Source organism: Sitophilus oryzae, unplaced genomic scaffold, assembly GCF_002938485.1.
Source record: "Sitophilus oryzae breed Bouriz unplaced genomic scaffold, Soryzae_2.0 scaffold_499_pilon_pilon, whole genome shotgun sequence".
Lineage (NCBI taxonomy): Eukaryota > Metazoa > Arthropoda > Insecta > Coleoptera > Curculionidae > Sitophilus > Sitophilus oryzae.
Genome location: NW_022147083.1, coordinates 3,886,851 through 3,912,860, shown reverse-complemented (window position 1 = coordinate 3,912,860; position 26,010 = coordinate 3,886,851). Strand labels below are relative to the sequence as shown.

General features: G+C 33.4%; 1 protein-coding gene across 2 annotated transcripts in view; it reads left to right on the top strand.

Annotated features, from left to right (window-relative positions):
* Positions 1-26,010, top strand: part of LOC115886861 (poly(rC)-binding protein 3) — a 713,764-nt gene that overhangs the window by 658 nt on the left and 687,096 nt on the right. The gene's annotated exons all lie outside the window — the stretch shown is intronic.

The window sequence follows — 26,010 nt, the reverse complement described above, 5'->3', positions numbered from 1 at the left end:
CAAGAAATGCCAATGCGCCGCGCTGTTAGGCTTGGATTTTGATTTATATTATTGGAAAATTCTTGCATAATTTAATAAGCTTGCGTTTTATATATTTGCCCCTTTGATGTTAGAAGGAATATAAAAGTTTCAATTTGATTTTGGTCGGTTTTTTTAGTGTAGTAAACAGGCCAAATTATATGTAATCTGAAATCTGCGATATTTGTAGTAAACTGTATTTAATTCAACAAAAGTGAAAAGTACTAGTATAATACTTAGAAGAATATTTAAAAATTAAATCCAGATATTTTTATTAGATTTGGATTCATTTAGTTCTTATTTAAAGCAAAAATAGTGTCAAGAAGTGCCGGTGCGCCGTGCGTGTAGGTTTGGGTTTTGATTTATATCATTGGAAAATTCTTGCATAATTTAATTATTATGGCGCTTTATATATTTGCCTTTTTGATGTTTGATTCAAGATGAAAGTTTTACATTTGTATTGGTCATTTTTAAAGTAGATAGATAAAATAATTGCATCTGTACGTTATGATGCGATACTTGTTTGTCACTATTATGATAAAATATCGCAAAAAGTTTTTAATAGAATAAACAAATAAAATCGCTATAACTTATTAAAGAGTACAAAAGTAAAGTTATCAATTATCTGTACTAGTCTGGCTTAGTTTTATTCAATTTTTACTTAACAAACGCATAAACTGAATTTTCATTAGTAAAAAAGGAGATTAAGCCGTACCAAAATTTATGGAACGAACGGGTTGTCATCTCAGCGAACTCATTAATAAGGTGTTCTGGTGTTTCTTCATTTTCCCTACAGAATCTGCATTCGTCGTTGTTTCTCAGCTTCAATCTACTGAGGTGTTCTTTGAGGAGACGGTTTCCTGTTAGAAACCCCGCGACAAAATCCGAAGAATGTTTTTACTTAAATCAAGGAGAATCCTAGATTTTTCTCGGTCGTAAGTAGTTCTGAGGAACTTTTGAGTGTCTTAGACCGGGTGGAGGATTCCCATTCCAGGTTACAGTTGGTCTTCTAGGTTCTTCAGTTCCACTTTAAGGTGGTTCCTGCTTGGAAAGCAGAACGGTTCTGGTCCAGTTAGTGGTGCATCAGTCCAAAGTGGGCATTGGAATTGTACGGTTTACATTTTTCGATTCCGACCTCCCCGCTCCGACAGCCCCGTTTTTCTCTCCCACCTGAGTAACGTGCACCCTAAATACACGCAGCGATCTATAGGCAGATTTCGTTCGAATCTCTTCAATTTTTCTGATCCTCCGAGAGCATTATTCTTTCTATAGTAGACTTAATATTAGTGTTGGGGAAAAAGGACATTTGGCCGAAAGTTTTCCAGGTTTAGAAAGCTTATTTCGGTCGAGAGCAAGCAGCGAAAATAAGTTCGCGCGACACGACTTGCACGCGGTGAGTATGAAATTCTGTTTACTATTAGCCTTACTACTATGCTAAAGCCGGTCCATTTGGGTTTATATTTATGCTAGTCGAAATTTCTTGTATGGAATTAATTAGTCTGCTCTTTATATATTTGCCCCTTTGATCTTTGAGGGAATATAAAAGTTCTAATTTCGTTTTGGTCAGTTTTTAGCGCAGTAAACAGGCAAAATTATGGCATCCGAAATCTGCAATATTTGTAGTAAACTGTATTTATTACAAAACAAGTGGAAAGTACTAGTATAATACTTAGAAGAATATTTAAAAATTATATCAACATATCTTTAAAGCAAAAATAGTGTCAAGAAATGCAAATGCGCCGCACCTGTATATTTGGGTTTTGATTTATGTCTTTGTAAAATTCTTGTGTAAAATCTTTGATGTTTGATTAAAGATGAAAGTTTTAATTCTATATTGGTCATTTGTAAATAGACAAATGAAATAATTATTGCATCTGAACGTTATGATGCGATACTTGTTTGTCACTATTATGATAAATTATCGCAAAAAGTTTTTAATAGAATAAATACAATAACTTATGTACAGGGTGTTTCAAACTTCCCGCCCTTGGCTTATAACAGGAAAAGAAAACTGCAAATAAAAATTTCGAAGACAGGATTTAAATGGCAGTGTGTAAGATATATTTTTTCGTATATAAAATTTTTTCAACTTTTTTCAAAATGGTGGAAATGACGTCAAAAAAAATATTTTTTTTTCAGTCATAATTTTTTTTTCATATTCTGAAAAAACATTTTTTTTAAACAACTTTCATTAAAGAAGTTTTTGAAAAAAAATGACTTTGTGAAAAAAATATATTTTTGATGTCATTTCCACCATTTTGAAAAAAGTTGAAAAATGTTTAAATACGAAAAAATATACCTTACACACTGCCATTCAAATATTGTCTTCGAAATTTGTACTTGCAGTTTTCCTTTTCCTGTTATAAGCCAAGGGCGGGAAGTTTGAATCACCCTGTACACTGGATTTCAAAAAAAAACGCACGCACGCATTTTTCCTATCCCACAAAATTGAACTTTCTGTTAGTGTACATATACATGCCACAATGCACTAGTGCCCCCAAATTTAAAAGAAACATGCCTGACAGTGACGGATTTGTCATTGTCTCTTCTTGCTCAAATGCATATTGAATGAGCAGCTTTAAAACAATAAACAATTCGAAAACGGAAAATATATATTTTATCTCAAATTAACACAAACCTTAAACATTAAAACAGTATATTATTTTAAACTCAGAAAAAAAGTATAATACAAAAATTAGTATTTGATGGGATCACCATTTTTCTCTATAACAAGCTGCAGGCGTCTGGGCATTGAAAAGTTTAATTTTTGAAAATACTCATAGTCTTCCGAGAGCCCATCTAATGCGCGATAAATTGCATCGCTTAACTCTTCTGCATTTCTTGGTCTCCAATTCCGTTCGTATATAATTTTTGCAATTCTACCCCAAATATTTTCGATTGGATTCAGGTCAGGGCTGTTGGCTGGCCAAAGAAGAGTTTCTATATTATGGTTCTGCAACCAGTGGTGAACAGCGTTAGTAGTGTGTACTGGACAATTGTTCTGCTGATAAATGAAGTCGTTATTTTCGTGCAAAACCTGTACCGATGGAAGCATAACATTTTCAAGGATTTCGATATACCGTTGACTATTGGATCTTCCTTCGATTTGCAAGAAAATTCCCAAATCTTTAACGCTAAACCATCCCCACATATTAATAGAAAAATTCCAGCCTTTTTAACTTGATGGGTGTATCCGGGGTGACATCTACAATTTGGTTGTCGATAAACTAAAACTTTTCTGCTGCTCGAACATGATTGGAACTTTTCTTCTTCAGTAAAGACAACACGCTCCCAATAGTTCTTATCCTGAAGAATGTTGTAGAGTGCAAAAATTACCCTGGGCTGCTTTTGCTCCTCTGTTAAAAAGGCTTTTTTGCAGCAACTCGACAGGAGATTTGAAATTTCTTAACTCTTCTGTTGACTGTTGACAAAGAGATGTTGCAACAGGGTTTTGCCTTAGATGATCAATAAGTCTCTCATCTTGGACTTAAGAACTTACTTTTGGTCGTCCTGACCCTTATTTCTGATCCCTCGAATTATGTTCAATCCAGCGCTTTTTCCATCTTCAACCCCAAAATGAGTGGCCGCTCTCCTAATCGACCATCCGTCTTCTGGAACTATTGTGATCATTTGAACTTTTTTAAAGGATGATATTTGCGACATTTTTAACTGAATTGACGGAATGCCACCGCGAATTTGTCATGTTTATTTCAAATTGGTGATGCTTTATTGTATAACGAGAAAGTTAAATTTTGTGGGATAGGAAAAATGCCTGATGTATGAGTTTTTTTTTAATCAACTGTACATACACCCTGTACATATTAAAAGTAAACTTTTCAATTTTCTGTACTACTCTGATTTAGTTTTATTCAATTTTTACTTAACAATCGCACAAACTGAATTTTCATTAAAAAAAGAGATTTAGCCGTACCAAAGTTTATGACACGAACAGTTTTTTTCCCCTACAGAATCTGCATTCGCCGTTGTTTCTCAGCTTCAATCTACTGAGGTGTTCTTTGAGGAGTCTCCTGTTAGAAACCCCGTGACAATCCGAAGATTGTTTTTACTTAAATCAAGGAAAATCTTAGATTTTTCTCGTCCGTAAGTTCTTAAGAACTTTTTCAAGTGTCTTAGCCCGCTGGAGGATCCCCATTCCAGGTTACGGATAGAGGCTTCCAGGTTCTTCAGTTCCGCTTTAAGATACATACATACATACCGCCATTACTCGCTGACGAGTATTTGACACGCATCAGAAGATAGTTACGCAAGGCGTTTCCTTTCATGAGCTTTTCTGTGACTGAAAAGCCCGATACGTGATGTTATCTGTCTACCGCACTCCAGACATTCAAAAATCTCATTGCTTTGTTGCCTCCGGTTGCCTCTTTACTTTTTGGTTGTCGCTCTTAACTGACTTTACAATTCTTCTCCATTCCGTTCTATTGTGAGCTGCTTCTTCCCATTCTGCTTGTTAATCCCCTTTAAGTTTTCGTGCAAAATATCCTTGAACCTTTTGAGTTGTCCACCCGGCCTCCTCTTACCGTCTACAAGCTCACCGTAAAGCAGCGATTTTGGTATGCGGTTTTCTTGCATTCTGCATACGTGAGCAGCCCATCTTAAGCGGGACTTTGTAATCATGACTTCAATACTCTCGCAGTTAGCTTTTTCAAGGACCGATACGTTTGAGACATGATGGTACCATTTTATTCTTAAGAGTTGTCTAAGATGTCTCTGTTGCAACTTGTTTAATGCGTTCATGTGTCGGCGTTACGGCACCCAGGTTTTGCTTCCATATAACATGGTGGGAATTATTATCGCTCGGTACACCGCAAGTTTCGTTTTGCTTTAAGATGGTTTCCGCTTGGAAGGCAGAATGGTTCTGGTCCAGTTAATGGAGTGTTCGCTCCTTTTCTAGCTGGATCGTTTGCTTTTTCATTGCCTTCTGTCCCTGGAGCGGGCACTCAGAGTAAGAGGACTTTATTTTCTTTGCCTAATTTTTTCAGCTTCTCTAGGCATTCTTTGACCAAATGAAATGATAATAAGATATGTACATATTTAAAGTAAAATTTTTATTTACTTATATTAATCGGATTTAATTTCATTCATTTATTAATTTTTAAAATTGATATTTCAACAATAAATGAGATCAAAATACTATTTGGAGAATAAGGTGAGATCTATGTTTATGTCAGTTGATATTTCTTGTATAGTTTAATTAGATTGCGCTTTATAAATTTACCACTTTGATGTTCGGGGAAATATAAAATTTCTAATTTTGTTTTGATCGGGTTTAAATTAGACAGGTGAAATAATTGCATCCGAAAATTATAGCACGATATCTGTTTGGATTTATTAGGATAAATTATTGAAAACAGCTTTTATAGCTAATTCTTCTAATGACAGAAAAATTAATGTAAAGTTTCAAGGGCAGGTTGGAAGGTTTAGTTCTTATTTATTTATTTACCAATACATATAGGAGCATACATAGATTACAATCCACTACAATATTCACAATATTACCTAGTGTGGGTATTTTATTGTATTTTAGTGGGTTTTATGTAAAATAATAAAAATAAACAAAAAAATATCAAAATGGAAACACAATTACAAAAAATACAAATTTCATATCCTACTAACTAATAACCTCTTAATATTGAATCTAAATCTTTCCACATTTGACTGGAAAGGCGACAAATCATTATAATATTCGTTGAACAGTCTAGTCATTCTACATATAGGTGCATTTTGAACGTAATTGGTATTTCTGAAGGGAACAGAAAATAGTTCATTAGACCTGAAAGACCGACTAGATAATTTTAAATTTATTTTATTATAGATAAAATAAATATTATATATAAACTATATTTATTTTATTAAATTATGCTATTGCAAATGATACAATAAAAATAATCTGAATTAACCATCCCACCATCCCCTTAAGAAAATTCAAGTATATCTTTAGGAAACCTAAGATTGCTTCTGATAAGGTTTTTGGTTAGGGGATTTTGTTCAGTATCAAAATTGTCTGAAATTTTAAAATTATTCTTACATGCATTCTTACTATAATTCTAACTAAAATTCTTACTAAATTAAAATTATTCTTACATTTTATCTTCTTTACATTATACCTAATAGTCAACATTGTTCTAAATATGCAACAAAGGCATTTTTTCCTTCATGCTCTATATATCTTGTTCATAATAGTAATGTCAAAGTTAAGCAAATCTCATGCAAGCGTACATATCATATTGTGACCAAAATTATGGCATACTAGGGGTACTACGGCACAGAAACACTGTACAGGGTGGGTAAAATTGGACGCTTTTAACGGGAAACGCCATTTTCTATACGATATAGACGAATACTAATATCGGTGTCTGAAGCTCAATTTTTATCAAAAACATGATGGTAAAAACCGCACATCGATATCTGTTACCGTTTCGGAGTTACAAGGTGTTGTTCAAAAATGTGCATTTTTAAGTATTAATAATAATTAATATTTAATCGCTGTAACTTTTTTGCTATGGAAAATTTTATATTTTTATAACAACATTTCCAAAGCACCTTTTTACGTAGAATTTAATGGTTTAAGTATATATTTTTTTAAATTAATAATTTAAGAATTATCAACAAAAATTTTGATTTTTTATATGGAACACCCGTATATTTTTAATTCATTGAAAAGAATTTAAAATTACCTTTCCAAAATTATAGCGTACTTGATATTTTGCTTAGAGATTTGCAATCAGAGATGCAGAATTTTATAACAATTATTTAAATTATATTTACCAACATCAACACAACACATTTAAACTAATCTAATAACAATACAAATTACTAGCAAACCAAGACATGAGGTTTTGCTACAATTGTTCGACATGTCGACCGTCTTTTGTTATGGACAGACGGGACGTTTTGGAACATTTCTCGTGGAATTCATTAACTCAGTGGGAATGAAAACTACCCTCGAATAACCGCTAAGTACTTCTAATTCTTGTCTAGATTATATTAGCAATTTTAAAATAAAAACCTTTATTCTTCCGCAAAGGTAAAATCTATAGGCACTAAGCTCGGCGGCCTCGATGGTCAACGGCTAGGATCTTGGTTAGCTATTCAATTATTCTCGAAACTGGCTGCAAAGATTTGTTGATAACTTCAGCGTTCTGAGGCGTTGCCTCGTCTTGCTGAAAAAATATGTTTTCGAGTTCCATTAGGGGCAGATCATAAATAAGGGGTCCAAAGCCTACTAGTTAAAAGTGGCGAGCTTTAAAAAATTCTGATTTCTAAGAGGAGTATAAGAAAATACCAAGTGTACTATATTTTTGGAAAGGTAATTTTAATAATCTTTTTGATAATGGAAAATAAATGTTGAAATCATGTTTTTGATAAAAATTGAGCTCCAGACACCGATATTAGTTTTCGTCTATCTCCTATAGAAAAGGGTGTGAAAGGAGGTTTAAAACCGTCGAATTTGACCCACCCTGTACTGACATATGTACTTGAAAAGGATGAGTTATATATGGCAAAATTATATGAAACTTCAAAACAGACTCAGTGGTATGTCAGAATGAGGAAGATGCAATCTATCTCTTGACGATTTCAAATGTGAAAGGAATATCAGAAAAAATCAGGCGGACAGCCAAACAGTACAACATTAAAACTATTGTTGTCTGGAAGTGTCTATTTTAAGAAGCGTCTTAACAAAACATGAATATTTCCACACTATAATAACCACATATTATATTCTACCAATGCTGACATCGTTCGTAGGAAATCTCACGCTTGAATATACACAACCTTTGTTGAATGCTTTAATCTAATATATCATATTGGCAAGCGAAACCTTATCGGAATAATTAAACTCTTCCGATGTCATCATTATCATTTGCAGCTTATTCACCATCTCCAATCATGGTGTAGTCTCCCTCACCTCTTCCTACGTATACCGGGTGCATCTGAAAAGTGGCTCACCCCTATAACTTTTTTATTTTTTCAGATAATTTGACTCGAAAACCAAGTATTCAATTCTTTTTGGACACTTCCTGTTTCACCGGAAATGACTACAACTTTTGATTTTTAATTAGCACCCGCTGTATTTTTACTCTATTCGATAGAAAATGACACTCTGAATAGATTGACATAGCACTAGTGTCGAGATATCTTCTTTTCAATCAACTTTTGACATTTTCGCTTAAAACAAAATGGTATTTTAAATTTCAATTTAGAATGCCATGGCTATGTTAAAAACATGACTACCCGTAGACGCTCAGTGTTTCTGCCTTCCGGCTTCGTCAATACGGGAGGAACCAGCAACGATGAACTAGTGATCCTGAAAAAAAGAAAATGGGAAGCAAAAAACAGTTTTTCGGGGGTAACGCCTGCGAATTGTGAGCTACGGTAGTCATGTTTTAGTCATTTCTCATGGCTAATCTTACTGTAGGCTTGCCCAATAAATTCTTTCTTCTTTTTTATTACAGTCCCTACGAGAACATGTTTTGTTTATGTTAACAACACTAATTTTTAATCAAGGATTTTTAGTGTCTTGTCCTGACCGGTTAAAAGATGCCCAAATCTTATTTTTAATCAAATTTAAAGAAGGCATCCGTTCTTTAAATATCATAACGAAAGTTTTTCAAATGGAACAAGGGTGGCTGATTAGCATATTTGAAAAAATCATTTTTTACGAATAATTTGATACCACACACTTGGTTTTCGAGTCAAATTATCGTTATGAATCGCACATTGTAATTTCAAATAAACCATATTCGGAAATGTCAAAAGTTGACATATATGTATGTTATTTTATTCAGAATGTCATTTTCTATCGAATAAAGTAACAAAATACCGAGGATGTCATTTAACAATCAAAAGTTGTAGTAATTTCCGGTGAAACAGAAAGTGACCGAAAACAATTGAATTCGTCAATCAATCCTAATTTATATCATATACTAACATACCAAATCTCGATTTTTTATCTGAAGAAATAAAAAAGTTATAGGGGTGAGCCACTTTTGAGGCACACCCGGTAGAATATTAATTAAATTATAGTAAATATTCGAATTTCTTTTCTTGAACAGTAAGTAAATCAGCGCGTGTATTTCACTGAGACTCCATTTTTACCATTTTTTAGAAATAACAAATAAATTTAATTATAACCTTAACATTATTATGAGATTTATTAAATAATATTAACGTTTAATTATTTTCATTATAATTACATTATAAGCTAACTTGGTGCAAATTCTCTACATTTCTTATATCACAGATCTGTATATAAATGTTTGTGCTACACAAGATAGAGATTGTTGAAAAAAATAGGTAACTAATATTATATGTAGAAGAATATGTAAAATCAATATGATTTTGTAAATCAATTCTAGGTCATTTTGTGTTGTTCATAAATTAATTCATATTTATGAGCGGAGATGAGTTTTCTGTATTAAATATATTATTAATATTCAATAGCAAAATAAAACACTAAATCACCACACTACACCAATACACCAACACTTTTACACTGGACGCGCGTTTCGCTAACAATGTTAGCATCATTAGCAGATGATTAAAACTGCAAAAGTAATGCATCAATGTAAAAGTATAAGTGTTTTGGTGTATTGTGGTGATTTAGTGTTTTATTTTGCTGTTGTTCCAAGCGCCAACTGTAATATTCAATACTTAACCAACTTTACTGTCATTACTAAACTATAGTAATTGGGGAGAGAACATTTTTATACTCATCTTATTTTTTTGTATAACAACTATGTTATATACATCAAAATTATCTCTTTTATAATTGCAAAGAAATCAAATAAATTCTCAGCAGGTATATGCTCTCCTTTAAAGTGCACTCAGCTTAAAAGTTTGTTTTCTATTAGTCTTAATAAAAGCGGTTAGTTTGAATTTATATTAATGTTAGTTGGACAGTGCTTTGTTAGTTAACTAGAGTATGAACTTTATAAATTTTATAATATACATATCTCCATTTTCTAAAACGCTCCTATAGAATGAGGACATGCATTTTTATTTTTCTATTATACTATTTATAGTTAACTAGATTTTGTCCGCGAGGTCGTCTGGCATAAAATTGGAATGTTTTATACATTCCTTTTTAGTTGGAGCTAACAAAAAAAAACATTTTGTTTTATAAAATTACTGTTCCTAGAACATTTTTAAAAATATGTACAAATTTTCATCCCTAATTTAACCCTCCTTAGGGATGAATTTCCAAAAATCGCTCTTTAGTGTTCAATTAAGTCACCTAACGAACCTCTACGCAAAATTTCATTCCTAGTTTCACCCCCTTAAGCGCTGCATTTTCGAAATTCAGCACTTAAGGAATAAAATCATGTATTATATGCAACTTTAATATTGATAATATAAACATAAACTAACACGATAGTATCTTTTGTCGCTTGATGTTACTAAAATGTTACTATTTCAAATAGTTTTTGAAATAAATTTTTAAACATATTTATATTTGAATAATGTTGTTTGACTGTTTTAAATAATTGTGCTTTGAGTTATATCCAGCGAGTACGAACATGTAATTAATTTTGTTTTTTATTATCCTTAGTATGCAATAGCCAACATGCCTGTTAGCTGAGATTTATATTTATGTCATACGAAAGGTCTTGTATAATTTAATTTTGCGCTTAACAAACACGTCCTTTTGACGTACGAAGTGGTTTTAGTTTTCATTGTCATTCATAATACATATTTGTCATATTTTTTACTTTTATTTTATTCATACTTTTATGCATTTTTTCCATTGTAATAAACCAATTACAGCATTTATTACTATCCTAGATAGTACATTTTTTTGGAATGATGGATAGTTCATTTTTTCATGAATTATCAATATATTATTTTTATTTGAGCGAATTCGGACAGCTAAAATATAATAATAAAATTAATTGGTTGAAAGTTGACAGTGACGACGTAAGGTTCCCAACCAGAGGGGAAGGAAAAATTTCTAAATTATTTTTTTGTAAGTATAGTTTTTCTTTCTACCGTTATCATGTCAAAAATTACGTCAATGACTTACTTCTCAAAATCTTGGACAGACTTCTTCATTAACTTCTTATCTATCAACTTTTATGAAATATTTTTTTAAATCACTTTTGCAATTTGGTACACTATTGGGCACTGTAAAACTTGAAAAATAAGTTTGTTATAATAATGCTTTTATTTATTCACTATTTTAATAAAGAATATGCATGCCTTCGGAAACTCTCTATTTATTTATCTAGTAATGCTAAAACACTCTATTTGAAAGTCGATTAGAAAAAATAGTATGATTCATTGGCAAGCGATGTAAATATTTGTGATCAGGTAATATTGTGATGTAAGAGGAGGCTTAGCTTGCCGCTTGGCAGATCAGTAGTAGATGGGCCGGCCGGCTGTTGTGTTGTGTTTTGTTTTGTCATGGAGCTGACATTTGGGGGTTGAGAGTCTTTTGACTATAAACGTTGCATGTACTGTAAGGCAACGGGTCGTTTGACCATGAGAAGAAAACCTCTTGTGACGTCTTGCCTTCGAGGTTGGTCTTGAGAGTTTGAGGTCTCCCTTGTCTTCTCGATTGACACGATGCGGCGTTGGGGTAGTGAGCTACCCCAATAAGCCTATTCGATTGGGATGCGAATCTGTTTAGCGGCAGAATTGCGTCCGGTGGAAGACCCTATACTATTTCAGGTGACACTAGCTAGTTGTTGAAGATTATTAACCAATAGATCAATAAATCCGAATAATATTTGAATTAGATGGAAGATATAGAATGGGATATATTGAATAGAATGTCAGTGATGACAGTGGCTAGGGGGCGGAATACTCCCGGGTGAATTTTACTATTTAACTATCAATTTTATCCAGATCAGTAAATGTTTGTTTTGTTATTTTCATGTACAATGAGAGAGTGCTTGCCAATGACCAACTAAATGGATATTTGAGGTGAATTTGCATTGTGATAAGTGATTTTACAGGCATCCTATTGGCCTTGGTCAATTTAGTATAGCAATCTAGTAAAATTTCACTAATAAGCTATTTGATTTTGACTTAATTTGCTACGGCAAATTAAGTCAAAACATACGGCAAATTAAGTTAAATACAAAACACTAATCATATGATAGTAGTTTTGGTTCTGTCAGTTCTGTTGGAGAACTATGTTAGAATGCACTGGGCTCTAATAACACTTTTCACTACACTAGTTGAAATGGTTTTGTTCTTTTCAGTCTTCTAACTAAGCTGGAGCTGGTGGGCCTCGATTTTGATGTGTTGATGGAGCCTCTCTTCATGTCTTATATGATATGATATATGATCTCATATTATATGATATATTTCCTGATAACGTTGTCGACATCATCCACTTCTAAGAATTTATGTAGATTTCCATTGCGAATATACCACGGTACGTCAACAATACCTCGTAGTACCTTGTTTTGGAATCTTTGGATAATATTTCAGTTGCTTTGTTAGGTACATCCCTATAGTTTAATATCATAAGTCCATATTGGCTTCAGGATTGTTGGTAAAGCAAAAGCTTATTATATATTGCCAGGGTTGACTGTCGCCCTAGTAACCAGTGCTATTTATCAGTATCAGTCAGTAGAGTTTATCTAGTTAGTATTTTCCTATACTTTAATTTGAGTTATTCCCATGCGATTTCCACCTGAGTTTAGCATCAAGTGTCATGCCAAGATATTTAGCTGTATTTTCGTAAGGAACTGCTTGTTGATTTATATATATTGGTTTGTACTCGACTCGTTTATTAATGAAATCGATATGCCGAAATAGAACGCTGCACAGCAAAATGGCTCCTTAAATTGAATGAAATAAAACTATTTTTTAACAATAAACTTAAAGCGTTCAAGCGTCATCAACGAATAGTTGTACACAAAAAAAATAGTTGTTCTTCACAAAGATGTACATTAAAATGTACAAATTTTACAAAGACGTAAAATGCATAAATTGCGGCAAAGGAAAAAAAAGTAACACTTAACGGCTTATTAGACAGAATAAAAATTAAAATTTTGTAACGTTTTTAGTTCGTTACATGTCTTTGATTATGATATATGATGTCTGGGCACAACCCTGTTATTGTTTGGCACAACCCTGTTATTGTTTGACACAACTCTGGTATCGCTCTGTGGGAGTGCGCGCTGTCAACATCGCTTCTGTCAATTCTCTGTGATCTAACTTCACTTTTGGTTGGACCGTTTGGCCTCTTAGACGCCATTAGTCCCAGTGTTGAGAAATGGTGGTCATTTAAATCTGGCTGTATTATCTGAATCAGCTGCTATTTCGAAGCTACAGGTAAAGCTGAGTTATTTTCCTTTTAGATTCGATATTATTAGTGAATATTTTTAGGGTAGAGTTACGGATGTCCCAACTTGTATTTGTATTTGGCTGGCACGTTGGCGTCCCTTTGCTTTTGTCCTCCAGAATGTCATTTGGAAGAAAGGACCGATTTTTTATTATTTATTGAGCCCTCGGAAGTATTTCGAGGTAGGTTCTATTTGTTTATTAGACGGTGTTTGATTTTAAACAAGAGTTTCGTGTTCTTAGGGTCTTACGGACGGACATTGTCTTACGGACAAGTGTCCAAGGTATGGACTATTTTTCAAGGTCCTAGTAGTGTTCTCTTGTGCCACTATCTTATGGACGGATGTCCCATGGACAAGTGTCCCCAGTAGGATTGATTTGTCTTACACATAGAGTGCCCCAGCGTGGATGTGGCTTGAGCCCCGTGCTGCTTCACCCCCATTTCTAAGCCTGGATCGCCGACAGTACAGAGATGCTAGACCTCCTCGCGCTGCTACTGTTTGAAGCAGGGTTACATAAAAGAACAGCTAAGTGTATATTTAAGTTCTAGTTTTACATTTAACATCTAAAATGTTTTCAGTCTTAAGCAGTAACGTACGTTTTAAACAATAGCGTACAGACTATATTTAGTGGTTAGATTATTAAGAACATTTATGTCGATGCAGTAGTTACAATGTGATTTAGATTTTAGGTTTCATTTTATTACGCCTTGTAATAGTATTACTTTCTATAGATATTATTATTGCGCTATATTAACAGATGAATAACGAGACATAGATTCTAGAATCTACAGGTTGCAACACATCAGATTTAACACCGCGTAAAATTTAACAATTTAAATAAAGTAATGCTACTTTTCTTATATTTTCTATAACGTTACACGCATTGTATTTTTTCATAGTCTTTTCATAGAACATATTTAATATTATTTACATACATAGTTTTACTTAACAAATAACCACTATAATAATTATTAAAATTGTACAATGCTATTTACCATCAGAATTCATCATGAATAAATATAGTCATTAGTTTTAAGTAATATACAACTGTGTTTTCTTTCTCTGTACATGCCTGGCGCCCAATATCTATATATCTTTTGTTAATTATTACTGATTAATTTTCTCTCTAGTGAAATACCTTATCCACGACTGCTCTCCGATGAAAAGCTGCCGTTCGCAGTGGTAGTGGTTTAAAAAAAACGCTACAATTTAATTTATCCAAACAGGACGAACTGTATAGTTCATCTGAAGTCAGTTGGAATATTGGGACTCTTAATGTCCTTCCCTTTCCTCTCACACGGAAATTAACAGTCTCAATACTTCCAGTTGGCTTCGGAAATACAATACCATATTCTAAACTGATTGGCTCAACCTAACAAAACAAATATTTTATTTCCAACGCTGCTGTTAATAAAGCCTCTGTAGCTCTTCCTCCTTTTAAGTGCTACCTAGTGTTATGTAGATGAAGCAAGCGTATCTTAAAGGTAGGATGTTTTACTTTCCGACACTGCGACATGCGACAACAACGTGCGACACTGCGGTGTACCGTAAATATAATCTAGCACTAATCAAATTAATATGTTGTTTAACCTATCGACTTGCGGCAGCGGCATCGCAGATGTCGCTGCGGCACGTCGTCGAGAAAAATAAAATCTTTTCTGAACGACATCGCAGCTAGTACTTTTGTAGCATCCACCGCATCGGCGTCAGTCTATTCGGAATTTTTGGCGGTTAAATTATTTGTTTTTAGTATTGAAAATACTTCTAGCCGCGTTTATATGGGACCCATCTTTGAAAAAACGACATGCTAGAAGCAACATGGGTTCTATAACCTGCCTGTCAACACGTACTTAAGTTGATAGAGCCGGCGTCTAGGGCAAGGTCGAGTCTGGACCGGCGGATAAAGAAAGCGATATTATTTTAAAAGAAAATAAGTCAAGGCATGGGTTGTTAGGTACAGTTTGGCTATTTTAATCTAACTATTTCCGTATGAGAAACAAGGGGCAAGAAGAAAGAAAGAGCAGAATCACATAAATAATAAATTTAGACTAATTACCATATTTTTTTTATATGATTATAATTTTTTAAATTATCAACTTAGGACAAAGAAAAAGCTTGCACGGTTTCCACCGCCAACAGGCGTTAAAACAAATGAATCCAAGGCGTTGTCAAATATTTATTGGGATAAGTTGATAAGTTTTTACCGTTTGAATATTGTTGTAAATAATAATTATTATCATTTAATTAGAGCTAACTTATCAAAATTCACAACACGGCGAAATTTCAACAAAATCAGCCAACGGATCTTTGAAATATTAATAAAAAAAAATTCTATTAGGACTTGACACCCTGTATCTTTAAAATTATGCATTTCCGGACACATGTTTATATTAACTTTTTACCTTAAAAACACAAAGAATCACCTTCTGAAGTTGGCCAGATACTTAATTAACAGCTTGTATTTAAAAATGGCTAGCTAGCGATTTTGTAAGTACAGCTATGTTTATTTTAATAGAAAAAAAATACATTTCATAAAAAATAAACAAACCCATAATTCAATTACTATACACTAATTAATTAATTTTAAATGTATGGAAATAGGCACTTTAATAATTGAAAAATGGACATGAGCACTTCATAGAGTATACCAAATATGTAAAAAAATCCAATAAAAAAACACAAATGGCACATTAAAATCTGCATTATCTGAAATCAAACTATAGGTACCTAAACGGCCAATCAGCCAGACAACAGTCACAAGACGCCGACATCGATAACGCGATGAACAGTTTTTAATAATTATTCCGAATTAATACTTCAAGTAGCATTCCTTCAAATAAATTTTAATTTAAGTATTGTTAATACATATAGTCATATTAATGATTATAGCCTGTATGATTTCTAAAATAAAAAATCCAGGGTGTTTTTATCAGAATAATTATTAAATGATGTATATAATAGTTAATATTTATTAACTTCGTAAGTGTTATTTTTTAATATAATTATGGATTTTTTAATTATTAAATAATTATCTTAAGTTTAAATTGTGGTAAACGTGTTATGAGTTTCAATCATTTATATTTGAAATCTTAGGGAAGGCAATATAGATTTTAGGCACAAGAACTCAAGGGAAGGACTGTGTAATTAGTAATTAAAATAATTTTACATTTTTTTTTACTTGCCATTTTTCTTGTCTTTCACGTTGTGTCACACACAATCTGAATTTCGGATATGATGCAGAACTGATAAATTAGACTAAATATATTAATTGCAAGGTATGCAAAGAAATATTTTTGTTAACTTTGCATATACTTAAAGCATGCAATAATTTTTAAAAAAAATTGACGTGAGATTACTTTTTTGGACATTGACTCATTACTCAATTGGACATACTGAATGTAAACTAGGAATACATAGTTGCTGCAGTCGATAATATATTTTGCTGCTTATTTTCCTCATAACAATAAACCGTCAATAACGCTATTCACATTATAGGCACCTTTTTATACTTAAATCTCTTAATGATGTTTAAAAATACATATGTAGGTACATACTATAAGTAGTGGTTGTCACGGTTTTTTTATTAGGTATGATGAAAAGTAGCTGCAAACTAAATTATCGTTGGAGCCAACTATATTTTAATTTATTTTTATTTACAGTAACTATACACGGTAAGGGTTCAAAATATGCCTATACTGTGAGGCAACTCAATTCGAATATAAATTAACACTTACATTCCAAGTATCTTCTTGGTCTACCGGCACCCCGTTCATCCTTATTCCATCATTTCTATAAAAAATAGTATGATTTATAACTTTTAATTTTTATTGAGAAAATTGGTGAAATTTTGTTGTACGGCGAATTTAAATTTATGTGCCCTCCATAAATTTACACCGTAAGTTCGAATATTAGTTAAACCTAGGAATACCCAGGTAATAGCCGGAAATATGCAAAAGAAGGGGTGAGTTTAGGTTAGATTAGAATTAGGTTTTAGTTGGTTTTGCATTAATAAAAATATAGACCTAATCTAAACTTAACCGAAACTGACCCACTTTTTGGTATATTTCGGGCTCCTACGTGGGCAACTCTACGTTTAACCAATATTCGGGCTTTTACGGTAACATAATACGCATTCTGATTGGTTTAATCTGGCTCCATAACAAAACTGTGGTTTCGAAGTGCTATTGCAAATTAATGCAATTAATTCTATGTATACACTTTCATAAAAAGCCATCACGATAAAAATTAAATAACAAAATTATTTAACGTTGCGAACGGTTCACTTGTTCACTATACATATCTGGAATATATTTGCGAATGGCGATCAGCGATACGATGGTGCGTCCAAACCTGGGGAGACGAGCGCGAGACATTCCAAATTCGCTGTGTGGACGAGACTCGCGAGAGCGTCGCGAGTCAACCCACGGAGCCTCCTTGCTATCCGTCCCCTGTCGGTTTTCCAACGGCCGATCAAAGAAAGCTCGAAAGTCTAGACGTGTTTTTGGTAGGCCCGCCCGACTGCGAGATATTAGCTCTGATTTATAAATTTCGACCATTTAAAATTAAGTAATCTCAAATTTTTAAATCGTACACCGTATGTATTATCATTTTTTCTGATAGAATTTACAAATTTTATGACACTGATAATTTTTACCCTACCGAAATTCAACATTTCTTTAAACAAATTGAATTATTACAATTACATCTATTAATTTTAGATATATAATATCAAAAAATGGCAAGAAAAGTTACCGAATTGTACGTATGTATAACCCAATAATAAAATAAAAAATAGGGTATTCCCATTAGAAAATATGTTATATCCGGAACACTTTTTTGAATTACCCTGTATACTCTATAGTAATGTTAAAATGTGCTTCTTAACCTTACCAATAACTTTTTTATTTAACATTTTGTTCTAAAAACGTTGCTCTCGTCTCGCTCTTGCCTTGCTCTCGTCTCGCGCTCCGCTCGTCAGGTCTGGACGCACCATAGACTGCCGGAGTGGTAACGTCACGAATGTCAAATTGCTTTCCAAACAAGGTTTAGTTCTTTATATTTCTATTGAGCTCTTCCAAATAACGTCACAAATTAATATAAAATGTAAAAAAACAGGTGATTGCCGACAACCGCCGACTTGTATCTGGTATTTTCAATACGCCTATGATGGTTGCGCATGTTGCAAAATCTCTGATTTTTTTTTCTGCCATATCACAAACATGGTATGATGACTTCGACGAACGTTTAGTAGATTGTGTACGTACATTTCCAGTTCTCTGGGAGATGAAAAGAAACTCATATAAGGATAAGGTGGCCAAAGACAACGCATGGAAAAATATCTGGGAGTATATGTCAGAATGTTTCTGAAAAGGTTCAGGAGCGTGAAGTACTAGAGCTAAATTTTCTTCTTCTTCGTCATAAAGCAAAAGAACCGCAGCAATATTAGACGAATAGCGTTCATCTTAATAAATTGCACTGCTTCGAACGACTTGCTGAACTGAAGTGTCGCATGGTAAGAAAACACGTTTGTCGCAAACCCGCAATCCGCGTCGCCACACTTTATCGCACGTCGTTATCGCATGTCACAGTTTCGGAAACTAAAACATCTTACCTTAACTAAATAAACAGTAATAACAATTTGAATAAGCGTCTCTGAAAACGATATATAGCTCTCATGGGCTAATTCCAGTTCCCCGTCTCTGTTGACCACAAAGGTTAAAACGTATGATGTCCGAAATCGACCATATTCTATCGCGTGTTGCTAATATAACCGATGACAACCGAATCATATTCAGAATAGGTGTACTTTATAGAGAACCGTATTTACTAGCACTGCTGTGAGCTATGACAACAGGAGTAACTACTCTTGTGGCGAATGCAGCGTGATATTTACTTTGGATTTATTAGAAGCTTCCATTGACATATTTAGCCAATCTTTCGACAAAAGCTGAATTTGTTATTATTTGAATGGGTATGATTAAATGTTTTAAAACATAATAGGTAGGTTCTTATTATTATATACTGTGTCAATTTTAAAACTTCCCACCCTAATATCTTTCTTGCAGCTAAAAATATGAAAAATTGGAAAGACACGTCAATTTTATTTGTAAGGGGGCCACTTTAAATGAATATTTTAGCCTTTTTCTTTAAACCCCTTAGAAGGGGTAGATGTCACCTTTACAATCTTAAATAGGAATGGTGGTCAAGTGGCACATCATTTTAAAGGGCATTTAATTCTCTTTTCAGTGTTATCCTACTTTGTTGATTTTTGTCAGAGGTTTCCGAATAATCGCGTTTCAAAGTTGCAGAAACAATTAAACATGCATTGAGATTTTGGTTATCGAGCTAGTGTTTACACAAAAATTATAGCAATCGATCTCCTTATAGTACAAATGATTAGAAGATTAGATTACACCACTTACGCCCTATCCTATAAGTTGTTCAAAATGTTGTCCATTTTCCTGTAAACAAGAATAAAGTCTGTTTTCAAACTCCTCTCTAACATTTGGGAAAACATCACCGGGGATTGACCGGCATTCTGCTGTAATTCGCCTTTGAGATCATCAATATCAGTAGGTTTTGTTTTATAAACAACGGATTTAAGATCCATTGTTGATAAAACCAAGTCCCCTAAGAAATTTGTCTAAATAATTTTATTTGTCCAATTCCCCAAAGAAAGTCTAAAGGGTGTTAAATCCGGCGATCTTGAAGGCCATTCAATTGGTCCCCTTCTGCCAATCTATGTACCCAATAATGTCTTGTTTAACCACTGTCGGACCGGAAGAAAATAATGAGGTGGAGCACCGTCCTGCTGGAATGTTAAGAAATCCTCTTGTAAAACTGCATTACCTTCTGCATCAATTTGAGTTCCTAGTTCTTGGGTGATAAGATAATAGTCTCTTAAAGCATATTAAGATACAGATCACCTGTCAAGATCACCTTCAATAAATAAAGAACCAAAAATGGCATTTCCAAGAATACCAGCCCAAACATTAACTTTTTGGGGATATTGTGTATGTCTTTCTCGAAAAATATGCGGGTTTTCGTCACTCCAATATCGACAGTTTTGTTTGTTAACATTTACATTTAGAAAAAATGAACATTCTTCGGAAAAATATTTATTCGGCAGAATGTTAGCGTTGGCGTTGACTTGACGACTCATGATTTCACAAAACTCTATTTTTCTATCAAAATCATCGTCATAGAGTTCTTGAAGTATCTGCATTTTGTATGGATGGATTTTGTGCATTTTCAGTGTTTTTCTTACAGTCTCGTGTGATATTCCTGTCTGTTGTGCTACTCTCTGCAAGGAGCTGGTAGACTCTGCAGCAAATAATACCAAAATCTCAATTTGAGCTATTTCATTCATCACTCGTAGGTTATTTCTTTTTCTATTACACACCGAACCAGAATACCCCCCAGAACCACTTTGCCACCAAATCTAGCACATATCTATGACTTACTTCACGATTTTGATTTCTTTCATTGAAAACCAATGCCGTCCTTCGTGTGCACTTTCCAACCTCTCCATAAATGAAAATAATGTCAATTTTTTCTTGAAGAGAATAAACCATTCTCACACTTTATGCTTAATAAAAGTTATCACTGAACATCCCGACAACCAAAAGCGAATTAACAATAGTAATATTTCTGTTTTGGCTACATCTTTTAAATTTGCTGAAAATGTTTTTTTTTTGTTAAAACAATAACGTATTTTTAGAATTTGTTGATAGAATAGCAAAGCTTTTTGTGGAATCTCAGTGATAAGACATCAAATAAACGCAAATTAACTAGGTAGGTACTCGTAGTTATTTTTAGATTACTTTTTGATGTAAATGTTTTGAGGTTACTTTGCCAATCCCGAAACAAAGTTTCAAACGGTAGCACCCATGGCCGTAGCGAAGAAGACGCAGGGGAGGGTCATGCCCCCTGGAAGTTGCCACTCATGTGAATTTGAGAAAAGAAACGTTAATGTTTATGATGTTTTCTGTTTATTTCGACCCCCTAGAAAAATGTAATGGCTTGGTCCATGTTGCCACATAATCTTCTAATCTCTTGTACTACAAGGAGACCCATTGCAACAATTTGTGTGTAAACACTAGCCTGTAAACCAAAATCTCAATGCAGGCACGTTTAATTGTTCCTGCAACTTTGGAACGCGATTATTCGAAAACCTTTGATAAAAAGCAACAAAGTAGGATACCACTGAAAAGAGAATTAAACGCTCTAAAACGATGTGTCACTTGACCCCCATTCTCATTTAAGATTATAAGATCATAAAAATTCAATTGTTAATTATAAGCTTTTATAATAATTTAAGGTAGTACATCGGGTAAGCAAAAACAAACAAATTAACAAATTTAAAATTGATACCGTGAAATGTGAAATATGCTCAAACTAAAAAGAATTAACAATAACATTCACTTTTAATTATACCAACTTACAAACAACAAATTACAAAAATCTTGAGTTAGAAATTGTTTTTGATCCAGTTATACCATATGATCGAATAAAAACGGCGTCAGCGATGGCTATGATATGAAGATCGCTGTCATTTTATATGTAAAATTGTATAGGAAATGTCATCGATCATCATTTCCAAGCCAACTGGACGCTGTTTCTTTTTCGATCATACGGTACAATATCATTTACGCAATTTGTCAATATATTTGATATTCTGATAATGCGTGTTGACCACTGGTTTTAGAAAATGGAAACAAAAGCGTTAGTCTTAACCTAATTTGTACAAATTTAGGACATCTGAGTTGTACGACAGGAATGCAAAAATGTACTGTATTCTGTTCACATTTAATTCGTCAGTCTTTTTCATTTTAGGGCAAATATATATAAAAATAATATATAAATATATACATATATATTATATATATATACATATATATATATATATATATATATATATATATATATATATATATATATATATATATATATATATATATATATATATATATATATATATATATATATATATATATATATATATTATTAGAGAAACTCAAATATTTCCTTTTCAAACTAACATGTTGACTCCAAGCTGCAATTTTAATATTTAAAACGCAAAAAAAACTGGCATAGTAAACGCTAAGGCCATTTTCAAGTTTAAGACGGGCCAAATCAAAGCTAAACGAGTTCCTTTGGCATAATATATGAGTGCATTTCGAAGTTTGATGTGTATTTCATACACAACGGGCTTTATATTTTATAAAGAGGCAACAAACTTAAATATTGAAAGAGAAGTATGGGATAATACCCGAAGTATACTTTCTACGAACGTCTCTATACATTTTTAAAAATATCAAACGGGAAAGTAACGTCTTGAGGGCCAAAGTAAAACGGTAGAAGTGCGATGTATATATCGAAAATATATTTCTTTTCTGTTTGTTATTTTTACTTGCATCGAACACGAGAGAAAATAAATCGATAGACTTGATCGAGTGTAGGATTCCTTCTTTATTTATTTTTAATTTTCAGCTAAAGCCAATTTTGGTGTTTTCGTAAAGTATAATAATTTTCAGTCCTTTGAGGGAGTGAGTTATCCCCTCTACTATCTAACTGAAATTTATTTATTAACACTTTTAATTATCTTAACTCTACAAATGCATTGTTAGCCATGAATTGTATATAATGTACAGGGTGTTCCCATTTTCGTGTGTTTTACGGGGTTTCTCGTCTATGAGTAGAGGTACAAAAATGCGATTTTTATATTTCTGTACAACTTTTTTATGAAACTAAAGATGCTACACACTAGCTACACACTAACTCGTTCCTAAAATACAGGTCGAATTTGACATTTGTTTATTTTTTGGACTTCCCTCACTTATCAAAAAGGTGAAAACAGAGTCCCGTAGACTTTTGACGTGGAATTCAGTGGCGCAACTATATTTCTACTGGGAATTGTCACTTTTTAAATATGACCCAAACTTACGTTTTTGAAACTTCTTTACGCGCTCTAGGAGTAAAAAATCAAGGCCTCGACATACGAGATAGCGTCACACCAAGGTCGTCAAGTGTCACAAAAATTGTAACGTTCTTTGAGCGTCGTAACTGAGACCCTATGTGAGCTAGGGGGCTCAAACATGAAATGTAGATGTGGCTCGAAGAGCCGGCCCTTCTTTTCATGATATTTTGACGATGTTTCATGCACTATGAAACTCCATCATCAATGGCGAAAAAATCGTACGATTTAATGGATCTTTGGAGCCTCGTAACTCGGGCCCTATGTGAGTTAGGTGGCTGAAAATCGGAAAGTAGATGTGGCTCGAGAGCCTCATCTATTCAAAATATTTTGGCGACTTTTCGTGCACTACGAAAGTTCATCATCAGTGAATCAAATCAGAAAATCGCTCGATTTAAATGAAATTTGGTATCTCGATTGATTTGACCAAGGCTAACTTAATCGTGTATGACACGTGTCACTGTGACAGTTAGTTTTGATGTCAGAAACGTCAAAAGTTGATATCGTCCGATCACGACCAAATTTGGTGGGTAGGCTATGTGAGCGACGGTGCACATGGTCCCACCCTGCAAATCTGAATACGACGTTTCGTTTACATCTTCATCAGACTGGGAGTAAGAATTTGATATTAAAGAAAAATGTGGGTCGATTTCGCCATAATTGAGGACGGGCTATATCGAACCGATGCCTCCAAATGGTTGGAACCAAACTCGGCACCTGGATAGAGGTACCCAAATGGAGTCCTCAAACGGACAGACAGACTGGCAGACGCACAGACCGACAGACGGAAGTAAGAAGAAGCTTCACTTCAATTATGCATACATAGTGCACACAATTTTTTTAAATATAATACCCTGTATTTTTTATTTTATTTGCCTTATTTTGAGTTTTCTAAAGATCTTTAGAATATATAAATAATATGCTTATTTTCACATCCAAGATAAAAATGCATTATCTAACTTCCTAACATAGGCGGCCAGTTTAAATTAGGTAATCAAAACAATCAAATACAATATTCGATATCAAATTTTAGTTATTAAACTTTGATACCCTTGGAGAAATGAATCCTTAAAATTTTGACTGCAATTTCACAAAATTGAAAATATTTCAAAAACGGTAAGATTAAAATGCGGTAAACCTTAATCAAATTTACCTTTATTTTAATCGTAAAAACTAAAAATGTAATAATATGCAGGGTGTTCCATTTAAAAAATACAACTTTGATATTTTTTATTTCTTTGGGACACCCTGTATCTTGTAAAAATATTTTTAAATTGTAGCTCTAATAGTCCTTCAACGAACCCAAAACTTATAATTTGTATAATGTAAATCTAATCGTTTAGCTACAATACTCCGTGTCGTATGTGGTGTACAACCCTGTATAGCATGTGTATGTATTTAATGGAATCTATTTATGCTGTAAATAATTTCATTTTAAAAGTAATCAATTCGTTTACTGTTCCTTCGTGCCGATGTTTGTGGTTTGTTAGAATAAGGGCCTTGTTGAGTGGAGTGTACTAACATATTTCGGCCGTGCATGAACGAATATCTTAGCTCGCAAAGGAGCAACCAGAAACAATAAATAGAATAACTTATGATCTAAAGATATTTGTACCAAACCTTCAACTTTAGCGCCAATCTCCGCAACCAGGGACTTCGTACCTATGGGTGGAGACTCGTTAAACTAACTCTCTTCAGTTTTGAACGATATAAATGTGGCAGTTTTGAATGTATTAAACTACAAACCTTGGTATAAAGACAGTTTTAGTATTGAAAATACTTCTGGCCGTGTTTATATGGGACCCATCTTTGAAAAAAACGACATGCTAGAAGCAACATGGGTTCAATAACCTGCCTGTCAACACGTACTTAAGTCGATAGAGCCTGCATTGATGAGCGAACAGGGCAAGGCCGTTCAAATCTGGACCGGCGGATAAAGAAAGCGATATTATTTTAAAAGAAAATATGTCCATTCATGGGTTGTTTGGTACAGTTGGGCTATTTTAATCTAACTATATCCGTAAGGGGCAAATTATACGAAAAAGAGCAGAATCACATAAATAATAAATTTAGACTAATTACCATATTAACATTGAAAATGTTTCTGTTATCCTATATAAGGGAGCCCAAATCGAATTAAAATGCTACATTTGCCACACCATGACGTCATATATACAAGGGTATAGGAAATCTCGGCGCAGCTGCGGCAGTCGGCCAGCGCGCGCAAAAACCATTACATCGCTAATTGTTTATTGATATATCTTTATTAGTTTAAAAGCAAAAAATATGGGGTTTGCTTTGATATCTTGTCAAGACATAAGCGAAACTTTTAAATTGTTTCTTTTTTTCATTTAGGCCTTCGTTTTTCGTTAAATGAAAGTTATATTAAAAAAAATCTATTTCTAAACCAAATTTTCGCATGATTGAAATGATTATTCATGTTTAAAGTTTTTTTTGGTCATAAGCGCTAATGGAAATGTTTTTTCGTAAATAATTATAAAAAATTACTCCCTACGAAGACTTTATTCTGTACTGGATCAAAAAATAAGTATTTGTTTTCTCTATACGGTGGTATTAATATATCGATTTTTGATGATAGTGCCTTTTTACCCTGTTTAATTTTGTACTACTTTCGGAATAAGGGTCCCCATATCATGTACTGTGATGTACTGTACTTCCATCCCTGAAAAATTCAGCTTG